Source organism: Protopterus annectens, chromosome 1.part0 (assembly GCF_019279795.1).
Source record: "Protopterus annectens isolate FY-2018-M chromosome 1.part0, PAN1.0, whole genome shotgun sequence".
Taxonomy (NCBI): Eukaryota; Metazoa; Chordata; order Ceratodontiformes; family Protopteridae; genus Protopterus; species Protopterus annectens.
The window spans coordinates 1,753,147,988-1,753,172,306 of record NC_056725.1 but is presented as its reverse complement, the minus strand read 5'-3'; the positions used below and the strand labels follow the sequence as shown (position 1 = coordinate 1,753,172,306).

Sequence of the window (24,319 nt, the reverse complement as noted above, 5' to 3'; positions counted from 1 at the left end):
TTCCATTTGGGTGATGGAAAGGGGCTTACTCCTGTAAATAGCAATTTTATTTTTTTCCCACTGGGTTTAGTTACTATGAGTTGACTACAGTGGCTTCAGAATTAATCAAGGTGTCTCTTGACAATTTACACAAAGCATGTGGGTTGCTCTGTCCCCAGTAAAAAAAAAAAAAAAAAAAAAGAACACTAAACAGTAAATAGTAAGCATGTGGATCATTGTATGCGTGAAGTACAGTAAGCATGTGGATCACTGCATGTGTGAAGTACAGTAAGCATGTGGATCACTGCATGCATGAAGTACAGTAAGCATGTGGATCATTGCATGTGTGAAGTACAGTAAACATGTGGATCACTGCATGCGTGAAGTACAGTAAGCATGTGGATCACTGTATGCGTGAAGTACAGTAAGCAGGTGGATCACTGTAAGCATGTGGATCACTGCATGCATGAAGTACAGTAAGCATGTGGATCATTGCATGTGTGAAGTACAGTAAGCATGTGGATCACTGCATGCGTGAAGTACAGTAAGCATGTGGATCACTGTATGCATGAAGTACAGTAAGCATGTGGATCACTGCATGTGTAAAGTACAGTAAGCATGTGGATCACTGCATGCATGAAGTACAGTAAGCATGTGGATCACTGCATGTGTGAAGTACAGTAAGCATGTGGATCACTGCATGCATGAAGTACAGTAAGCATGTGGATCACTGCATGCATGAAGTACAGTAAGCATGTGGATCATTGCATGCGTGAAGTACAGTAAGCATGTGGATCATTGCATGTGTGAAGTACAGGAAACGTGGATCACTGCATGCGTGAAGTACAGTAAGCATGTGGATGACTGCATGCATGAAGTACAGTAAGCATGTGGGTCACTGCATGCATGAAGTACAGTAAGCATGTTGATCATTGCATGCGTGAAGTACAGTAAGCATGTGGATCATTGCATGCATGAAGTACAGTAAGCATGTGGATCACTGCATGCATGAAGTACAGTAAGCATGTGGGTCACTGCATGCATGAAGTACAGTAAGCATGTTGATCATTGCATGCGTGAAGTACAGTAGGCATGTGGATCATTGCATGCGTAAAGTACAGTAAGCATGTGGATCATTGCATTTGTGAAGTACAGTAAGCATGTGGATCATTGCATGCATGAAGTACACTGTCTGTTTGTTTGGTTTTATGGATACAGCCAGTGTTTGTATGTGGATTCATACCTACAATGATGGATGCAAACAGCAGTGTCGCAAGTGTGGTGCAAAGGGAGCAGCTCCCCCAGGAACAGGGTGTTAGAGGGTGCAATCCTGAAGTGCCCTTACTGCATTTCTGAATGCCAGTACAGAAAATGAGTTCAGTACATTAGCACCGTGTATGTGTATGTGGAGTAAACTGTAGCTACAAACTGGCTTGCTAAAGTTTAAAATGCAACAAATGCTAGTTTTTTTCCTAATTTTATTTATTTATTGACTTACTTACTTTTGGCTCTTCTGTTGAAGAGCTGGTCCAGTGAGGGTATGTATCTGGCTTGGAATGCCAGAATAAGAAAGCACACCTTTTTATTTTTTTTTAACTGGAGGAAAGATATTATATCTGTGGAGCAGACCATTTTTTTCTTATTTATTTATTTTTTTGTTCTTCTGATTAAGACCTGAGGCAGTGGGGTGCAAATCTAGTTTAGAAACAGGACTTTTGTTTTTTTTATTGCTCTTCCAATGAAGAGCTGGGAGAAGAAAAGGGAATGTATCTGGCTTTAGACTGCAGTGGTTTAGTCTATTGGAGTAGACCCCCCTCCCCCTTCAAATTAAAATCCTGGGGAGGTGGGAAAGGTGTCAGTTTAAAGAACAGTCCTAGGCACTATAAAAGTCAGGACGCCTCGGGTTGGAAAGTAACTATTCTCATATATATCTAAATAGTATACTGCCTTCACCTCAGGTACCTGCCACCTGTTGAAAGAGAGCACAAAAGAGGTGTTAACCCTGTGAAGGGCGATCATCTGGTTTATAAACAGGCCAAACCATGACTGACATTGGTGAAAGGATCGTGAATAAAAGGAACAGTATTCAGAAAATATAGTAAGGCGTTAAACCATAAAGCAATTCAAATATATACTGGATAAATCCATAGGCTACATTTTAAAAAGCATGTGGAAGAAAGCAAGTATAATATGTAGCTTATCCAGCCATTATGAGAAAATGGCAAACTACATAGTTAAAGGAATCTTTACCTGTAAACACAAATCTATAAATGGTTATTTTCACTTTATGCACTATTTAAGCACCAGACAAAAGATGCATACCTATGTTAATACAACACAAGTTCAAAAGAAATAAACAGCTTTAAGGATCCTGTGAGAAAAAGATATCAGCTGCATTTCTTCATTACTAAGAAAGAGTAAAACAGGGCCTACTGGAGAGTAAAATGTGGTGGAAACTGCCTGTTTTTTTGATGAAAAGAAATGAAATGGTGCAGAAGAAAAAAAAAAAAAGACAAGACTGTATTTACCCAGCCAGTCATGAGAAATAGGATAAGCAAATGCTTGGAAGTGAAAATGCTAAGGCAGTAACAATAAAGTAGAGATGAATACTTCAAAATGAGGAACCCAAACTGATATACATTTACGGCATTACTGTAAAATGGAACCCTAGACTCTTTCTTTGAAAATCATCATAGGAATATTAATGCAAGCAGAGAATTTCTTCATTAGAAATCAGCTTGGGAATAAAAGTAAAACAGACATTGGCTGCTTAGCCTAGATAAATTATGTCATGCCATTCGACCAATGTTTACTGTGTTTCTGCAGTCAGTTTGTTCTCAAAATATATGCTTTGTCTGTGCTAAAAAGCAAATGGTTATCTCTGTATGTTCACTAGCACAAATTGACATTACCAATTACAGGCAGGTGGCAGCAACTTCTAGAAGGTATGATTATGCAAGGCTGGTCAAACTTGAGAAAAAAACTTACTCGGCTGTGTTTGTGCTCTGTTCTTGTGCAGGCATCCATGAAGGTCTGTGCAATAACTGAAAGCGATGCATCGACTTCTTCATGCACGTGAACATTGAAGATGAAGTGGGGGTTCTTCAAGATGTTAACCCAGAACCTCAGTGGTAAGCTATAATGCCAAAGAACAGAATACACATCAGCAATAACAACAGTGTTCAGTACAGGAGCAGCGCTATAATGCCAAAGAACAGAATACACATCAGCAATAACAACAGTGTTTGGTACAGGAGCAGCGCTATAATGCCAAAGAACAGAATACACATCGGCAATAACAACAGTGTTTAGTACAGGAGCAGCGCTATAATGCCAAAGAACAGAATACACATCAGCAATAACGACAGTATTTGGTACAGGAGCAGCGCTATAATGCCAAAGAACAGAATGCACATCAGCAATAACGACAGTGTTCGGTACAGGAGCAGCACTATAATGCCAAAGAACAGAATACACATCAGCAATAACAACAGTGTTTGGTACAGGAACAGTGCTATAATGCCAAAGAACAGAATACACATCAGCAATAACGACAGTGTTTGGTACAGGAGCAGCGCTGTAATGCCAAAGAACAGAATACACATAAGCAATAACAACAGTGTTCGGTACAGGAGCAGCGCTATAATGACAAAGAACAGAATACACATCAGCAATAACAACAGTGTTCGGTACAGGAGCAGCACTATAATGCCAAAGAGCAGAATACACATCAGCAATAACGACAGTATTCGGTAAAGGAGCAGCACTATAATGCCAAAGAACAAAATACACATCAGCAATAACAACAGTGTTCAGTACAGGAGCAGCGCTATAATGCCAAAGAACAGAATACACATCGGCAATAACGACAGTGTTCGGTACAGAAGCAGCACTATAATGTCAAAGAACAGAATAATCATCAGCAATAAAGTACAGTTGTGTAATAGCTTACCATAATGGTAGATGCCCTTCTGTTCATTGTTGCATTCCTCACATTAGGGATAGCCTGATGTTTGGCTAGTATACCAAAGCCTTTAGGTTGCATAGGCTATGTTGTGCGTACAGTGTAGGGCATAAAGGTGACATCTGGACGTACCATCCTTGGAGCTGATGGAGCCAGTAGGAATGCCAGCTTAAGGACCAGAAAGAAACAAACAAATCCATCCAATAGGGAAAAGAACCAGGGGTGGAGGGGGAGGGGAGTGAATACTGCAACAGTGAAGAGAAGAACATCAATCATTATGGTAATATTTAACACAACTGTTCTATGTCCTTCCATTTCACTTTTGCAGTATTCCTTACAATAGGGAGAGTGCCAAAGTTCAGGTAGAAGAAAGGGAGGAGGCAGGAACAGTAGAGCCTCTCAAGGAGCCCATGCAAAACAATACCTAGTTCTGGATATCATAGCCAACTTATAATGCTTGGTAAAAGTATGCACAGAAGTCAGATAGCTGCCTCAAGAGTAAGCATCTAAACTCTTGAAGAAAGCACCAGAAGAAGCCATAACCTTAGTAGAATGAGCCTTAGCAGAAGAAGAAGAAAGATTCTTACCATGAAAATAGTAACAAAAAGAAATGGCTTTAAATTTCCAAGAAGAAACAGTTTGCTAGGAAACAGCCAATTCTAAGGATCTACAATGAAAAGAAATAAAACATTGATCAGATATACGAACAGCCTTGGTCATAGCCAAATAAAATCTGAGCTATGTACATCCAAGGTCTGCAACACCTTCTCACTACCAGATTGTGGAGAAGGGAAAAGGTAGGCAAATGAATAGACTGATTAAGAGACAGCTCATAAATGAAGGATTAACACGAAGGGACACCCTTGTCCTTAGGGAACACTAAAAAAGAAGGACAAGCCATAAAGGCATGTAGCTCAGACACCTGTCTGGCAGAAGTAAGGGCCAACAAAAGTACAGTCTTCCAAGAACAATGTTGCAGGGAAGCTGAAGAAACAGGCTAAAAAGGAGCCTGGGTCAATATTTCTAAAACAAAATTAAGATCCCAGAGAGGAGGAACAGGTTTCCTGGGAAGTCTAATATGAAAGATGCCTTTTAAAATATGTTTAGCCTCAAACCTAGAAGCTAAGGGAGGGAATAAAAGCAGACAAGCAGAAATAGCTGACAAGTGGGCCTTCACAGAAGAAAAGGCCAACCCAGCAACAAGTAATTCACACAAATAAGACAGAACCAAAGGAACATACACAGAAAGTGGATCCAGGTTACAAGAAAGACACCAAATACAAAACCTCTTCCATTTGGATAAGTAGAATTTTCCAGTAGTGACCTTCCTGGCCTCCAGCAGGCATCTAAGTTCATCCTAAGAAAAAAAAAAGATGCCTGTAGGGAATCAAAATCCTATCTACCACAGTGTCAGTTGAAGTGTGGATAGGTAGGGATGGATGACAGATCCCTTATCTTGTATGAGTAGATCCGCCATGTGAGGTAACTTGTGATGACTGCCCTTGGCTAAATACAGAAGAGGGAAGCAACGCTGACATGGCCAAAAGGGAGTCACCAGCAAGATTTTGCGTGCATCCTGCTGTATTTTGTGCAGGGCTTTTGCAAAGACAGGAAGGGAGGGGGCAGCATAAAGAAACATCCCCTTTGATGAAAAAAGACAGGGTGTTCACTTTCCAGACAAAAGGACCTGGAAAGGACACAAAAATAAGAGGAAGTTGTCTGTTCAGAGTGGAGGCCAAAAGATCTATTTGAGAAGTACCCAACTGGTGGACAATGTCCAGAAACACATCCCTGTGAAGCATCCACTCATGATATTGTGTTATGGACCTGCTCAGAGAGTCTGCCACTATGTTCTGATCCAAGGAAATGTAAACTGCCTGAAGGGTAAACCTGATACGGGATAGCTAGTTCCCAAACCAGAACAGCTAGCCTGCAAAGGAGACAGGACTTTGCCCCCCTTGTTTGCTGACATACCACATCACTGTGGTATTGTTTGTAAGCACCTTGAGAGGCCCTGGAGTGATGAAAAGCTTGAAGTGCCAAGGGAAGAGCTCTCACCTCCTTGATATTGATGTGCTTTTTCTGTTGTTGAGATGAACAAAGGCTCTTCACATTTAGGGAGCTGAAGGAAATGCCCCAGCCCACGTCTGAAGTGTCTGTGAGCAGCTCCTGAGAGGGGGGGAGCAGAGGACACAAAGGCAGCCTCGGGTTGAGGGACAACTGCCAAAACAACCACTGAAGTTCTAACTTGAGTCATGGAAGAACAGAAACTGAAAATTCTAGGGGATGATAATGCTGAAGCCAAACCGACTTTAGAAACCACTAAAACTTCCTCATGTGGAGTTTGGGCAGAGGGGGCACTGGAATATTGAAGGCCATAAAACCCAGTGCTCACAGAAATTCCCTGGCTGTAACAGAAATCAGAGAAAGAAGGAGTGTTAATGCCTTGGGAGGAGGCAGAGGCAGGGATGCTAGCATTGGGACCATCTGCATCCTGCATTCCAGAAACACATGGTCCTGAGATGAAGTCAGAAACAATTTCTGAAAATTTATAGTGAACCCCAGACTTTAGAGGAGGGAAATGATGAAATGAAGATGATGCAGAAGAATCTCTGGAGAGGAAGCTTGGAAGATCAGGTCATCAAGGTAAGGGACGACCTGAGCCCCTTTAAGTCTGCAAAAAGCAATACCAGGGGTGAGGCATTTGGTGAATGCCCTTGGGGCAGTAGAAAGACCAAAGGATAAAGCAGAGAACTGAAAATGCCAGGAAGCAACAGAGAAACTTAAAAACTTCCTGAAAAGGGGATGACTATGGATATGACAAGCATCCTTGAGGTAAACAGATACAAGAAAATCCAGAGGGAGCAGCAGAGGGAACAAGATGATAAGGGACAGCATCCGAAAGGAGGGAACCTTCAGAAATGTGTTTAAGTTAGAGATATTCAGAATGGGTCTCCAAGTGCCTTCTTTCCTGGGGACCAAAAGTATCTTGGACTAAAATCCTTTTCCCTTTTGAGAAACTGGAACCTTCTGAATATTTCCCTGGGCTAAAAGACCAGGAAGCACCTCTGACAAAAAGGTTAACTGTTCCTGAGCAGGCTACAGATTGCCCATGAAAGGCGGAAGAGACTTCCAGACCATGTAGAAACCTAGGCAAATGATGGATAGAACCCAGGAATTCCAAGTTATCTGTAACCAAACAGGAAAGGACAGAGAAAGAGGAGTATGACCGAGAAGAACAGGATAGTCAGACAGCACCTGGTTTGTCAGGAAAAGGAGAACTTGAGTAGAGGGGATCTGGGTACCTTTAGCAGGAGGGGCCCTTCTACCACCTTTCTTACCCTTTTGAGGTGAGTGAGACTGTCTGCGAACAAATGCTGGCTTATTAGGATAATTCTATTGGAATTTTGGCACAGGAGAGACACAAATGTTTCAGCTCTTTCAAGGCATTACCCTTTTCCTGTAGTGACTTAAACAAGTCAGTAGCAGCAGCACCAAGCAGATGCGTGTTATCTAGAGGATCCTCCATCAATTTAGCCTTGATACAATCAGGCAATGGTTGAAGCTGAAGCCAATAATATCTCCTCATCACAGAACCAAAGACAGCAGCCCTAGAAGAGACATCTGCTCTATCATAACTGCATTTGAAAGAGTGGCGAGCCACCTGGGAAGTAGTACTCGGTAAAGTGTGTCCAGAGGATTTCCCTTCACAAACAAAAAGGTCAGAAATAACCTGACAGGCCCGAGAAAAAAAAGGCCAAAATATATCTGGACATATGGATCTGATAATTAACAGCTCTGAAAGCCGAGATGCAGAATTATATACCTTCTTACTCCACCCTTTCATCGCTATACTGTCCTTATCACCGAGAAGCAAGTTAGGAGAAGGCAGTAACTTAGAGGGCTTGTCACACACCACAGACAACACAGAAAGGTCAGCAGAAGGACATTTATAAAGAAATTTACAATCCTTGGGCACCTTATAAAACCTATCAGGTTTTTGGGAGCAGGAGGCTGAGAATCAGGAACCTTCGATGCAGTGGAAAAAGCATCCAACAATTTAGATTATTTATTTAACATTTGTTTACTGGGATAGTCCAACTGGGTGAAAAACCCATTTTCAGCAGAGGCCCGGGGAGAAGAGCTCCAGAAACAATTAAGCAATGTTTACTGAACAACACAAGTTACGCACATGACACTTCATAAAGCCTATTGAGTAGTATGGTATAAAATGTTTAAAGTAAAAGTAGGATACATTGACTTAAATAGATTACAATGTTTAGAAAATAAAGCAGATCTTGATTAGCTCAGAAAAGTACACTACAAAAATTAAGCAATGTGAAGGTTATGTAACAGTACATCAGGTAGAGGGGAGGCAGAACACCTGAGTGAGTAATATGCAATTAGACTAAGTAGTGAAAAAGGAAATAGGACTACAGACTGGAGTAGAAGGGGGAGCAGTGAGTAGAGAGGAGGGCAGAGAAAGAAGGATGAAGAATAGGAGTGCGGTAGGGCAGAGGTGAAATGTAAGGCAACTACATGAGAAGGTAAGGGAGGGGTGCACAGTAACAAGTACATGAGGAGGTAAGGGAGGGGTGAAACGTAAGGAAAGCATGTGGGAAGGTAGGGCAGGGATGAAATGCAAGGTAAGTACATGAGTAGGTAGGGTAGAGGTGAAACATAAGATAAATATGTGAGAAAGGAGGGCATGGGTGAAATATAAGGTACGTATGTGAGAAAGTAGGGCAGGAGTGAAACATAAGTACGTGAGAAGCTTGGGCAGGGGTGAAACATAAGTACGTGAGAAGGTAGAGCAGGGGTGAAACATAAGATAAATATGTGAGAAGGTAGGGCAGGGGTGAAGCATAAGGTAAATACGTGAGAAGGTAGGGCAGGGGTGAAATATAAAGTAAATATGTGAGAAGGTAGGGCAGGGGTAAAATGTAAACAGGAGTTACAGAGGTTTAAAATTATGACCAATGCTATTTTCTGCCTCCAAAATGACATTTGAAAGACAATAAATTCTTTACTACCTGTTTGTTTTCTATATGTGTATTGTGTCTTCATCTACAATGCCATGCTTTTCTGCTTGCTCATCAAGGAAATCAAATAAATATTTTACTGCTGGAGGCACTACCTGATTTGAGCTAAGCACACTTTGGAAGAAATCATCCACAACGTTTGCATTGTACCTTGTGAATAGAAACAAAAATGAACATCTCCAGTTTGAAGTAATTTTATTCTCCTGTAACACAAAATACATTGTTAGAACAAAAGCTTGCCGGAAAATACATTGTTAAACAGAAATAACATACAGTCTCAGTAAAACTTCCTTACTTGCAGCTGTGACTGCTAGCATTTGACCAACTGTGGAACTGAGAAGGCATGGATGCTTTATGCACAACTGGTATGCGCAGCTATAGTGAAAGCATCCTTACAACCAAAATACCTTTTTAACTTGAATGGACATGCTTCCTGGTATGTTACTGCAATTTTAAACTAACCAGACCCCCCCCTCCCCGAAAAAAAAAAAAACAGTTTGGGGAAAAGTCAAAAATGCAGTTCTGAACTGGTAAAACTTGTGCTACAAAAAAATTTCTGGTGAAATTACCAAATAAAAGCTAGGAAAGGGTATAGAGAGTCTAGTGCTTTTCCCAAGTTGGCACCCAAACTGTCAGCTCAAGCTGATTAAAGGTTTGCGTGTGTGAAAGGTGCCCTGAAGCTTTGGAAGATGGACAGCTGTTATATTCTTGCAGGATGGAACCCATATAGCTTATGCTACTTCAACAGTGATCGGTATTAGGAACATCTTTGATACTGTGCAGTATCATCATACAATATCATTATACTAAGACGTCATATACCTCTTTGCTAAAAAAAATATCAAATTAAACTATATATGATCTTTGAATGCCAGAACATATTACTACTAAAGATTTATATTTTCTTTTGTACCAAACTGAACTTTGACATAATTATTTAACAATTTTATTACATATTTAATTTTGTTACAGTTAACATTAGAAATAAATTATGTACTTAAATGTTTATTTTTAACCTTTATATACAATTAAGACTTATAAAAGCTCTTCATATACCAATGCAACATATCTACGGACTGTTTTCTTTCAAGTAATACCATATGCATCCTATTCCAAACAACTTAAGACTCATGCTCTTAAGATTACCCAGAGGTGGTCCAACTGAAGAAAGTTATATTTACACTTTGTCGTATCGACGCTTATTTAATCAATCTATTTTTCTGTTTCACGTTCTAGATGTATGTTGCTATTATAATGTTATAACATTTTTAGTCTTTCAAAAAATGAATATATGTATTAAAAGCATAGAATTTTAAAATTCAGATGCATGAAACTTACAGGGTGCTGGCAGAAAATGGGATACTATTGGCCGAAGGAGAAGAAGAGGGGGAAGGCATGCCTGAAAGCAAAAAGAGAGGAGGAAGGTTAGGAGTGTAGTAGTGAAGGTAGGAACTTTGAATGTTGGCAGTATGACTGGTATAGGTAGAGAGCTAGCTGATATGATGGAGAGAAGGAAGGTTGATATATTGTGTGTGCAAGAGACCAGATGGAAAGGGAGTAAGGCCAGGTGTATAGGAGGTGGTTTTAAATTGTTCTATCATAGTGTGAATGGGAGGAGAAATGGGGTAGGGGCTATCCTGAAGCAACAGTATGCCAAGAGTGTTTTGGAGGTGAAAAGAGTGTCAAATAGAGTGATGTTTATGAAGCTGGAAATTGATGGTGTAATGATGAATGTTGTTAGTGCATATGCTCTGCAAGTTGGGTGTGAGATGGATGAGAAAGAAAAATTTTGGAGTGAGTTGGATGAAGTTGTGGTGAGTGTATCCAAGGGTGAGAGACTGGTGATTGGAGCGGACTTCAATGGGCATGTTGGTGAAGGGAACGGAGGGGATGAGGAAGTGATGGACAGGTATGGTGTTAAGGAGACGAATGTAGAAGGTCAGATGGTAATGGATTTTGTGAAAAGGATGGACATTGCTGTGGTGAATACATATTTTAAGAAGAGGGAGGAACATAGGGTGACATACAAGAGTGGAGGAAGATGCACACAGGTGGATTATATCCTATGCAGGAGGGCCAGTCTGAAAGAGATTGGAGACTGTAAAGTGCTGACAGGGGAAAGTGTAGTTAGGCAGCATAGAATGGTGGTCTGTAGGATGATGTTTGTGATCAAGAAGACAAGTGTGAGAGCAGTGCCAAGGATCAAATGGCGGAAGTAGAAAAAGGGTGAGTGTGAGGTGGTGTTCAGGGAAGAGTTAAAACAGGCACTGAGGGGCAGTGAAGAGTTACCGAATGGCTGGGTAACTACAGCAGAGATGATAAGGGAGACAGCTAGAGAGGTGCTTGGTGTGACAGCTGGACAGAGGAAGGAGGACAAGGAGACCTGGTGGTGGAATGAGGAAGTACAGGAGAGTATACAGAGGAAGAGGCTGGCAAAAAAGAAGTGGGATTGTCAGAGAGATGAAGAAAGTAGACAGGAGTGTAAGGAGATGAGGCGCATGGCAAAGAGAGAGATGGCGAAGGCTAAGGATAAGGCATATGGAGAGTTGTAAGAAAGGTCGGACACTAAAGAGAGAGAAAAGGACCTGTACCAACTGGCTATACAGAGGGACTGAGCTGGGAAAGATGTGCAGCAGGTAAGGGTGATAAAGGATAGTGAGAGAAACATTCTCACAAGCGAGGAGAGTGTGTTGAGCAGATGGAAAGAGTACTTTGAGGGGTTGATAAATGAAGAGAATGAGAGAGAGAGAGAAGGTTGGATGATGTAGGGATAGTGAATCAGGAAGTGAAACAGATTAGCAAGGAGGAAGTCAGGACAGCTATAAAGAGGATGAAGAATGGAAAGACTGTTGGTCCAAATGACATACCAGTGGAAGCATGGAGGTGCTTAGAAGAAATGGCAGTGGGTTTTTTAACCAGATTGTTTAATGAAATCTTGGAAAGTCAGAGGATGCCAAGGAGTGGAGAAAAAGTGTTTTGGTACCTATTTTAAGAATAAGGGTGATGTGCAGAGCTGTAGTAACTACAGAGGGATAAAACTGATCAGTCACAGCTTGAAGTTATTTGAAAGAGTAGTGGAAGCTAGGTTAAGAAGGGAGGTGATGATTAGTGATCAGCAGTATGGTTTCATGCTGGGAAAGAGTACTATGGATGCGATGTTTGCTCTGAGAGTGTTGATGGAGAAATATAGAGAAAGTCAGAAGGAGTTGCATTGTGTCTTTTTGGACTTGGAGAAAGCATATGATAGGGTGCCTAGAGAGGAGTTGTGGTGGTATTGTATGAGGAAGTCAGGAGTGGCAGAGAAGTATGTAAGTGTGGTACAGGATATGTACATGGGTAGTGTGACAGTGGTGAAGTCTGCAGTGGGAGTGATATATGCATTTAAGGTGGAGGTGGGATTACATCAAGGATCAGCTCTGAGCCCTTTCTTATTTGCAATGGTGATGGACAGGTTGACAGACAAGATCAGACAGGAAGCCCCATGGACTATGATGTTTGCAGATGACATTGTGATCTGTAGTAAGAGTAGGAACCAGGTTGAGGAGACCCTGGAGAGATGGATATATGCTCTAGAGAGGAGAGGAATGAAGGTCAGCAGGACTAAGACAGATATATATGTGTGAATGAGAGGGAGGATAGAGGAATGGTGAGGATTCAGGGAGTAGAGCTGACGAAGGTGGATGAGTTTAAGTACTTAGGATCAAAAGTTCAGAGTAGTGATGAGTGTGGAAAAGATGAGAAAAAAGAAAAGAAAAATGTATTAGGAACGTCTTTGATACTGTGCAGTATCATCATACAATATCATTATACTAAGAAGTCATATACCTCTTTGCTAAAAAAAATATCAAATTAAACTATATATGATCTTTGAATGCCAGAACATATTACTACTAAAGATTTGTATTTTCTTTTGTACCAAACTGAACTTTGACATAATTATTTAACAATTTTATTACATATTTAATTTTGTTACAGTTAACATTAGAAATAAATTATGTATTTAAATGTTTATTTTTAACCTTTATATACAATTAAGACTTACAAAAGCTCTTCATATACCAATGCAACACATCTACGGACTGTTTTCTTTCAAGTAATACCATATGCATCCTATTCCAAACAACTTAAGACTCATGCTCTTAAGATTACCCAGAGGTGGTCCAACTGAAGAAAGTTATATTTACACTTTGTTGTATTGATGCTTATTTAATCAATCTTTATTTTTCTGTTTCACGTTCTAGATGTATGTTGCTATTATAATGTTATAACATTTTTAGTCTTTCAAAAAATGAATATATGTATTAAAAGCATAGAATTTTAAAATTCAAATGCATGAAACTTACAGGGTGCTGGCAGAAAATGGGATACTATTGGCCGAAGGAGAAGAAGAGGGGGAAGGCATGCCTGAAAGCAAAAAGAGAGGAGGAAGGTTAGGAGTGTAGTAGTGAAGGTAGGAACTTTGAATGTTGGCAGTATGACTGGTATAGGTAGAGAGCTAGCTGATATGATGGAGAGAAGGAAGGTTGATATATTGTGTGTGCAAGAGACCAGATGGAAGGGAGTAAGGCCAGGTGTATAGGAGGTGGTTTTAAATTGTTCTATCATAGTGTGAATGGGAGGAGAAATGGGGTAGGGGCTATCCTGAAGCAACAGTATGCCAAGAGTGTTTTGGAGGTGAAAAGAGTGTCAAATAGAGTGATGTTTATGAAGCTGGAAATTGATGGTGTAATGATGAATGTTGTTAGTGCATACGCTCTGCAAGTTGGGTGTGAGATGGATGAGAAAGAAAACTTTTGGAGTGAGTTGGATGAAGGGGTGGTGAGTGTATCCAAGGGTGAGAGACTGGTGATTGGAGTGGACTTCAATGGGCATGTTGGTGAAGGGAACGGAGGGGATGAGGAAGTGATAGACAGGTATGGTGTTAAGGAGAGGAATGTAGAAGGTCAGATGGTAATGGATTTTGTGAAAAGGATGGACATTGCTGTGGTGAATACATATTTTAAGAAGAGGGAGGAACATAGGGTGACATACAAGAGTGGAGGAAGATGCACACAGGTGGATTATATCCTATGCAGGAGGGCCAGTCTGAAAGAGATTGGAGACTGTAAAGTGCTGACAGGGGAAAGTGTAGTTAGGCAGCATAGAATGGTGGTCTGTAGGATGATGTTTGTGATCAAGAAGACAAGTGTGAGAGCAGTGCCAAGGATCAAATGGCGGAAGTAGAAAAAGGGTAAGTGTGAGGTGGTGTTCAGGGAAGAGTTAAAACAGGCACTGAGGGGCAGTGAAGAGTTACCGAATGGCTGGGTAACTACAGCAGAGATGATAAGGGAGACAGCTAGAGAGGTGCTTGGTGTGACAGCTGGACAGAGGAAGGAGGACAAGGAGACCTGGTGGTGGAATGAGGAAGTACAGGAGAGTATACAGTGGAAGAGGCTGGCAAAAAAGAAGTGGGATTGTCAGAGAGATGAAGAAAGTAGACAGGAGTGTAAGGAGATGAGGCGCATGGCAAAGAGAGAGATGGCAAAGGCTAAGGATAAGGCATATGGAGAGTTGTAAGAAAGGTCGGACACTAAAGAGGGAGAAAAGGACCTGTACCAACTGGCTATACAGAGGGACTGAGCTGGGAAAGATGTGCAGCAGGTAAGGTGATAAAGGATAGTGAGAGAAACATTCTCACAAGCGAGGAGAGTGTGTTGAGCAGATGGAAAGAGTACTTTGAGGGGTTGATAAATGAAGAGAATGAGAGAGAGAGAGAAGGTTGGATGATGTAGGGATAGTGAATCAGGAAGTGAAACAGATTAGCAAGGAGGAAGTCAGGACAGCTATAAAGAGGATGAAGAATGGAAAGACTGTTGGTCCAAATGACATACCAGTGGAAGCATGGAGGTGCTTAGAAGAAATGGCAGTGGGTTTTTTAACCAGATTGTTTAATGAAATCTTGGAAAGTCAGAGGATGCCAAGGAGTGGAGAAAAAGTGTTTTGGTACCTATTTTAAGAATAAGGGTGATGTGCAGAGCTGTAGTAACTACAAAGGGATAAAACTGATCAGTCACAGCTTGAAGTTATTTGAAAGAGTAGTGGAAGCTAGGTTAAGAAGGGAGGGATGATTAGTGATCAGCAGTATGGTTTCATGCTGGGAAAGAGTACTATGGATGCGATGTTTGCTCTGAGAGTGTTGATGGAGAAATATAGAGAAAGTCAGAAGGAGTTGCATTGTGTCTTTGTGGACTTGGAGAAAGCATATGATAGGGTGCCTAGAGAGGAGTTGTGGTGGTATTGTATGAGGAAGTCAGGAGTGGCAGAGAAGTATGTAAGTGTGGTACAGGATATGTACGTGGGTAGTGTGACACTGGTGAAGTCTGCAGTGGGAGTGATATATGCATTTAAGGTGGAGGTGGGATTACATCAAGGAACAGCTCTGAGCCCTTTCTTATTTGCAATGGTGATGGACAGGTTGACAGACAAGATCAGACAGGAAGCCCCATGGACTATGATGTTTGCAGATGACATTGTGATCTGTATTAAGAGTAGGGACCAGGTTGAGGAGACCCTGGAGAGATGGATATATGCTCTAGAGAGGAGAGGAATGAAGGTCAGCAGGACTAAGGCAGATATATATGTGTGAATGAGGAGGATAGAGGAATGGTGAGGATTCAGGGAGTAGAGCTGACGAAGGTGGATGAGTTTAAGTACTTGGGATCAAAAGTTCAGAGTAGTGATGAGTGTGGAAAAGAGGTGAAGAAGAGAGTACAGGCAGGGTGGAGTGGATGGAGAAGAGTGTCAGGAGTGATTTGTGACAGACGAGTTCCAGTAAGAGTGAAAGGGAAGGTCTACAAGAGGGTAGTGAGACCAGCTATGTTGTACGGGTTGGAGACGGTGGCATTGACAAAAAGGCAGGAGTCAGAACTTGACGTGGCATAGTTGAAGATGTTAAGATTTGCACTGGGTGTGACAAGGATGGACAGGATTAGGAATCAGTATATTGGAGAGTCAGCTCAGGTTGGACGGTTTGGAGACAAAGTCAGAGAGGTGCGTTGGTTTGGACATGTGCTGAGAAGGGATGCGGAGTATATTGGGAAAATGATGCTAAGAATGAAGCTGCCAGGTAACAGGAAAAGAAGAAGACCTAAGATAAGGTTTATGGATGTGGTGAGAGAGGACATGCAGGTGGTTGGTGTGTGAAAGAGCAAGATGCAGAGGACAGGAAGAAATGGAAACAGATGATCCGCTGTGGTGACCACTAATGGGAACAGCCGAAAGAGAAGGAGAAATGCATGAAACGTACAAGAAAATAACTAGTGCATGTACCTGAACCAAGACTTCACTGAAACTTTTAAGTTTCAAATTAATTTAAAATTATCTGTGTTATACAGGAGTAAGATAAATATTTGGTTTACTGCAGTGTCTGGCTATAACTTGAATAATTTTATTCTGATGAAGTGCTTACTCTGCAGGTTATGAAATGTATGCATCCTGCAATAGTACTATGCACGACATACCTTGGTAAAACTGATAGAGCAATGGACATTTCCTTAAGCTGTGACTATTAGAGTGAAACACTGCAGTAGACTATGCACCCAGGTTATAGGAAGTGCAGCTGCATAATCTGTTTTGTACGTTACTTTTATCTGATAAGTATTTCTGAGTTACATGATGCTACATGCAGTGTGGTAAAGTCTTTACACTTGCAGGTTCCATGACTTGTCTGTGCAGAACTGTAATCACTAGAATCTTGAAAGTCAGGTTAATGTTGTTATGACAAAATTATGCAGAGACAAGACATCCACAGCTTATTTCTATGTATATCCTTTATAAGGGTTGGCTAATATGTCTGTTTGCCAAATTTCCAGTATGTATATTTTTTTATGATTGTCTAATGTTACTTGTCATTTGAATTTTTTGTCGAGGAAAACTGTATCCAAGATCCGATGAAAACATGAATGTTGATGTAGCATTATGCATGTGCTGAGAAACAGCCTTGGTGCATGCAAAAAAAAAATAAAATACAATTAAAAAATGAAAAAAGCCCCCATGCACTCACACTGCCTGCTAATTATATATACTAACTCTGAGATTGTCTAAAATCGAGGAAAGGGAATATTCCCCGACCCCAAGAATTGTGTGATGTTAGAACCTGGTGACCATCTGATTAATCAACCAAAAGCAGACGACTAAACTGATGCTGACCAAACACCTTTTTTGACCTAAACACACACATATATATATATATATATATATATATATATATATATATATATATATATATATATTTATATATACATGCAGTGTTTTTGGTCATGCATTCCTTTAGTCATCAGCCAGAAGTACAGGAGTTGTTTGTTCAAACCTCTGGTTTAGCGAATGGATGTTTTATTGGAGGTTTGATTTATCATAATAGGTAAGTGGGTTGTGCATTCTGTGTTCGTGTGTGTGTGTGTGTGTGTGTGAGTGTGTGTGTGTGTGTGTGTGTGTGTGTGTGTGTGTGTGTGTGTGTGTGTGTGTGTGTGTGTGTGTGTGAATGTTTGTGGGTTAGGTTTAGAGTAAAGGTTAGGGAACGGAATAGATTTAGTGAATGTGAAATTGTGAATGTGAAATTGTGTGTGTTTTAGGGTTAGGGAAAGGTTTTGGTAAGGGAAGAGTTGGTGCATGCGTTTGTGTGTCTTAGACTATTTGGTTCTATGGTAGTGTTATGGAAAGTTTTTTAAGTTAAGGTATAGGGTTAGCATGTATTACCAAGGTGGTGCAGGGGCCCATGTGCATATGTGTGTTTTTGTGATTTGCTAAGTGGGCTGGTGAGTTGCCCTATTTTTTTTTTTTTTTTGTTTTTCTTGTGAATTGACATTTTTCGGCCATGAATCACTAAACCATGCCACAATGGCAAGGGTACCCATCATACATACTATATGGACAGTTTATTGTGGGCAATCAAGTCAGCATGTTTTTGGGGAGTGGGAAAAAACTGTAGTATCCATAGAGGGCCAACAAAAACATGAGGACAACATATAATCTTCAGAAAGTCAGTGATTGTAAGTCAGGAGTTTATCCTGTACCTATAGGAGCTATGAGACAGATGTCCTGCCTCTCAGCATCTGTCTAAACTAGCTGTCCTAATTATTAATATGTGCTGAGATATTTGCTTCCTTTTAATAAGTATGAAACCATCACATAAATAATAAGTCTTTTAGAAGACAAGGCAGTACATATATTTTTGTACAGAGTATTGTTACTCAGTTGTTACATATGGCATACCTTTGTGTATTATCTGTTGTTACTGACTGATTCTGTTTGGCAGGTCTTCATACCAAGGTCTATACATTTGTTTTATTAATAATTTAAAATAATAATTTTCATTTTACGTTGTAGTTTGTGTTTTTATATTATGAAACAACAAATGAGCTTTAAAACAATGTGCTTTCAGTCTCAGCTCAGCAGCTGTAGAATATGGAACAAGCTGCATTCCTTGCATGATCGCAAACATTTTCTGCCTCACTTTGTCCTGTCAGCTGCATTGCATCTGTCTAACTTTAGCTGTTCTAGACAGCAGATCTGATGTTGGTATCTGGATTTTCCATAAATTTTGATTATGATTATCCTAACATTTTTCTTAAATTCTCATTTCTGTTAATTTTGTGTCATTATCTAACAAAAACCTTTAGACTGTGGATTCTTTGGACTTTTGTTTTCCTGTCTGGTTGCTAAGCAGCTAATGTTATATTAATGCAATGAAATAAAACCATCTCTTACTAATGAATGAGAGCATGGGGCAAATGGAACCATTAATCCTTGCAAGATTCTCATACCTTATGTATGTATTATTTACTTAAAGGAAAACCTCAAAATACTTTCTGAAAACCTTCATTAAAGTTATTTACTTGCTTATGCGTTTTGTTTCTCTTTTGATGTATAATTTTAATTAATTTACTTTTTAATAATCTTATTGTAGTTTCCCTTTAATGCAACATTAAAACCCATAGCATTTTTTTCTTTATTATGTTTTGTATTGACATTGAGATGCTATGGCCTGTAGATCTTTTTCCAAAATCACAGTACTTGCCAGCTGCATGCAATAAACATCTTTTACTGCATTGTGATATTTAATTTAAATAAGAAGAATTCAGATAGTTTGCCAACAGTTCCCACTCCTTGCACAATACAGTTTATATTTAGTTAACCAACACAAATCAGCATGCACCCAGCATCCTGTTGCTTTTGTAAGTCTTCCTGAGTCTGTTATATGATGCACCCACACAGGCGTAAATAACATGCCTACATTCATACAGTAAGGATCAGGTTTCTGTACTGCTTAATTTAACAGTACCCATGCACATATAAACTGCCTTTTTATCGACTCTACATAGTTCTGTTAAGTAGTGTATGTCCATGGTTAGCTATATACTTCTGAATGGTATTGTCTCCTGAATTATGTTTTTTTTCCTACTGACAAAGCAATACTGCTCATTTGAACAGCTTATTTATTTATTTTCATTTGTTATATGGGTAGGTCAGTTACTCCAGAAATCATTTTCATTCACAACTCAGGCCAAAGGACAATATACATTAATAAATAACAGTTAATATATGCAAAGACACAATAAGTATATGGAGCACATAATACTGTTTTGTGACCTTCAGATGAATCAAGAAGTTTGCATAATTCTTTTATGGGAGGAAATGTTTAATATGTTGCTTAAAAGGGCTTATTTTGAGATCTGTAACATATTTGACAGTAAAATGTTATTTTGTTGAACTTTTTGATTTGTATTACTCTTAGAGTAATTAACTTTTAATGGTGTTCTTACACTCAGATTTTTTAGGTGAAATAATTTGGTTCACTATAATACTACTTACACAGGTGGCTAACTGCTCACTAATACAAATGATCACTTCAATTCACCAGCAAAACTCAGTTCAGTATCAAGTAATAAAAACACGCACATCAATGAGAGGCAGCTAAACCTACAACATCAAACAGAACCTGATTCACATGTTAAAACCTTTTAATATACACGCAAAAAAAAACAATGACAACCTGATAACAGATAGTAACAGATGAGCACTTTCACCCTGTTGATTATCTAAGACTTCATCAGATGAAATACTTACAAGTAACACTCCAAGTAAAATACATAATGAAGGGAATCATGTCATGTAATTACAAAACCAGATCCAGAAAACTTTAAAGCAATACTACTTTAAACAACTATACTGCCCCACCATAGACCACATACTGTTAAAAAATTAAAAGACTAAAAAACATAAGTTAAGTATTTCAATTAAAATGTAACACAATCTCTAATTAAGCTCTATCTTTATAAATATTTAAGTTTTAAAATAGTAGAGATCGAGGTTAACTCATTAAGTCCTGGCCAGTCATCGGCATTAGTTAATAGTTACCAATAGAGTTCTCTTACTTCAAGAAGTAGCTGCCATGGTCCACCTCTCAGATTTTTTGGCAACTGTTCCACCACCATGAATTTAAAACTATGGTCGAAATCCATAATGTGCTTAGCCAAGGCATTAAATGTTTTTTGTGAGTGATAACATACAAGTGTTCATACGTCTGATCTTTTAACATCCATTCAATCTTGCCAATATAAAAACAACAGCAACCTTGGCATAAAGCATCATAAGCTAAACAACTGCTATGACAGTCAAATTTCCCCTTTGTAGAATAACATCTCCCTGTAATAGTAAAGGAGTCTCCAATATGGATCCATTTACAAAAATTACATTGGCCACACATTCATTCTCCTTATTTCATTCTTCCTTTCCTTGTCAATTACCATTTCTTGAAAGATATTTTTTAGGTTTTTTTTCCTCTTTGAAACACAATTTTTGGTTTACTAGAAACCACACATTGTAAATCTGAGCTTTCTTTAAGTAACAGACAGTTCTTGCTTAAAATCCACCGAATAACATCACTGTCCAAATTGAAATTTGTAATAAAGGAGGCCAAATATAAACTAGAGTTCTCTGAACAATTCTGAGGGAGATTGACAATGTTCCTAAAAATAGATCCCCCCAATGAAGGGTTAAAAATCTTCCTATTCCTTTTTGTGGTAACCTAATTTTTGAGTTCAGCCACAAAACTGGATGGATAACCTCTCTTAATGAACATCCCCTCCAACAGATTACATACCTCCAAAAATCATTGTTGTAAGAGACCATTCTCACCACCCTGATGAACTGTCCTTTTACCACAGAACTATTTTGGGTGAGGGTGTGGGTGCTGGAAAAAAATCTAGAAAGGAATTAGAATTGTCAGAAAAATATGTATTAATGTGTGTATGCTTAATGCTAATTAGAAGCTAAATGAGTTAACACGTTTTTCATTCTATTTTATATGCACTGTTTTATATATATAAATTGAGTTTCATATGAGACTGAAAAGATGCTTTTTGAAACTGCAGTGTGTTTTCTGAAACTTGCAAGATGCTCTCTGACCTAGTAATTGCTAGCACAGCAATATTCATGTTTATGCCTTTTGGAAATGTACTTGAGAAGCAGGTGCTTATCTGCTAGGTCAGGAGTGAATGAATGAACAATGCTATATCCTGTAAATGTAATGATTCTAAACAATCAGCTCTTTTCGAAGTATGAGAACATGTACAGCTGCAGAAGCTTAGAGATAATGTAGACAAAGGATTATTAGAGAAATGAACTGCTAGCTTTGTGCTTGAATTAGCCATAGTACCTTGAATGGTAACATAACATGTATCTAACCGGTGGTAACAAAGGCCACGTTGTTTTCTTAGGAAGTTTCTAACAAAAAATGATAAATCAGCAGAAATTCATGAGACTAATGGTCAATAAGTGATGATGAAAAGACTTGTAATTTGCTACGTCAGCTTGCTAGGCAATGTCTTATTAGAAAGTGTATAAAAATGAAAGTATTTCCTGTTTCTAGTTAGACAAACTCTGTAATAGCACGTTTTTGTCTCCTTGCTGCAAGATTAAAGTGCCTTAACCTGAACCTACCATGTTTTGATCATTTTTAAAGTATATTTTTCCTTTGACAGTTTGGTCCTTCGGACCGGAAAGTACCTCTCACTCTAGGCCTAGGTCAGAATTGGTCCCGGTGGCATGTACCCGTACGGAGAAGCGGCCAAATCAGCTCTTCTGTTTTGAAAGACCTCCGACTGAATTGTCATTCGAAAGAGGCCAGCCACTGTTTCTGATCTGGGATTGGAGGACGAGTCAGTGATCCAGTGGATCAACTCACGGAGGGTCGGGTAAGGAGAAATTTACCTTTTTTCTGTTTTAGATCAGGGACTAGTTACAGAACTTTTTGTCAGGGAGATTTGCATGTGCAGATCAGGGACAAAAAAATACTGTCTTGTCATAGATCAGGGAAACAGAATAGGTAGACAGTTATTCTAGATAAACTGTGAAAAGGTGTAAAATCATGGTACCACGTGATAAGAAGGGTTACGTAACAATTTACAGCTTAGCTAAGGCAACATGGGAAATCAGTGCACGAAAAGTTCCCGAGACCCATCCCTAACCGAAGACGTGAAATATATGCAATTACAGCGTGCCGATAATGTTAAGTACTATACGAAATGGGTTGATAAATACAAATTTGATGGTAATTTAGGTACATCTTCACTTATTAAACTCATCAGACAACTTAAAACAGACGCGAAAGGTCAGCTAAAAAAGCAACGGCAATTAGGAGTTCCTCAGGCACATAGGTGGCTTGAGGAAGCAAATTGCAAGGAACAAAAGATTAAAAATTCAAAAGCAATGTTCTTGGACAAAGAAGATAATAACTTGGTAATAGCAACAGCCCCTCCTCCACCCACTCCGCTCCCCTTACCAGAATATGAAGCGAGTGGACAAGCTGATCCACCTCCGCTATACCCAGCTGTTCCTGCAAAATCAAAACCATTTGTCAGGGATCCTATCGAGACTAGGTCATGAACACGTAACTTGAGAGGGGAGATTGAATTATATGAAATGAATAGAAATTCACAAGCTATGGGTGAGGAAGAAATATGTCCACTCATAGAAGTACCAAATACACAGGCAGGACAGGCAGGACAGGATCCGACTCTCTTAGTTTATAGACCGTGGACACCGGAAGATATCCAGAAAGCCACAGAGGGAATTCCCCATCCGAAAGTTAATTTTAGAAAATTCTTAGAAGACTTACAGGGCATGAGGTTAAGTTACCATTTCAATGGAGAAGAAGTAGAAAAAGTAGTTAGGCAAATTGTAGGTCCAGATTGGCACATGATCAGTGGCAACTGGAATCCCCATGACGCAGAACTCAGACCACTCCCACATAGTAATGCAGAACTGGACAACAGAGTAAAAGGTCTGATGGACCGAATCTCTGAAAAATGGAAGCCTAGGGCTGATTGGACTTGCATTAATCAGTGCATAAAACAAGAAGGTGAAACTGTTGATAGATATTATGCTGGACTATTAGAATATTTTAATAATCATTGCGGAATGCAGGTACCTGAAGATCAAATGCATGATTCCCCATATGAGAAACAGCTAAAGAATGCATTCTTAAAAGGCAGTATTACCCCAATTAGCAGCTTTATTACAAAGCACATGGTAGATCATCGTACAAGTAGATTACAGTCATTACTTGATTAAGCAAGACATGCCGAAAGGCATTTTAATAGCAAAAGGAAAAAGAAAGCTCAAGTATTTGCAGTAGAAGATGAGTCAGAAGTCTTTGTAGTACAGACCGGGAAAAAGGGTAAGAAAAATGCCCAGGGAAACAAACAATCTGATAAACAATCAGAAGATTTTGAAGAAAGAAAGAAAAGGGGTGAATGTTTTAAATGCGGGAAAATGGGACATTTGGCAAGGGATTGCAAGCTAAATAAAAAGGTAACTACAGAAGATAAGGAGGGTGAGGAATGACTATATGATAGTCAGGAATTATTGAATGAGAATAGACAGGGAAAGATAAATGCAAATGTGGTAGCAAGGGTAGAGGATGTGAGTGAAGGGATAGAGGATGTACATGAATTCATAGATGATGAAGAAAATGAAATTTTGGACTTAGCATTATTGAGCCTAGAGCTCTACTTAGCAGACACAAAACCGGAAGTTACGCTTCTGGTAGAGGGGAGGGAAGTAAAATTTCTGTGTGACTCAGGGGCTTCATGGACCCTGATACATCCTTCCAAACTCCCAGAAGATTCGGAATCACCAGATTACATATTAGTGAAAGCAGCTAATGGACAGCTGTATCAGGAGCCACTCTCCCATGACATAGCAATAACTGATCCCATTTCAAGAATGACCAAGAAAAGCAAATTTGTTGTTTCTGCAAAATGCCCAGTAAATCTCTTGGGCAGAGACTTGATTC

General features: G+C 39.6%; 1 long non-coding RNA gene across 1 annotated transcript; it reads right to left on the bottom strand.

Annotated features, from left to right (window-relative positions):
* Nucleotides 1–3,082: 3,082 nt before the first annotated feature.
* On the bottom strand, nt 3,083–9,116 carry LOC122801861. The gene is made up of 2 exons (XR_006364811.1): nt 8,977–9,116; nt 3,083–3,115 (listed from the first exon to the last, which is right to left on the bottom strand). It is a non-coding gene; the product is annotated as an uncharacterized LOC122801861 (long non-coding RNA).
* Between the last annotated feature and the right edge of the window lie 15,203 nt (nt 9,117–24,319).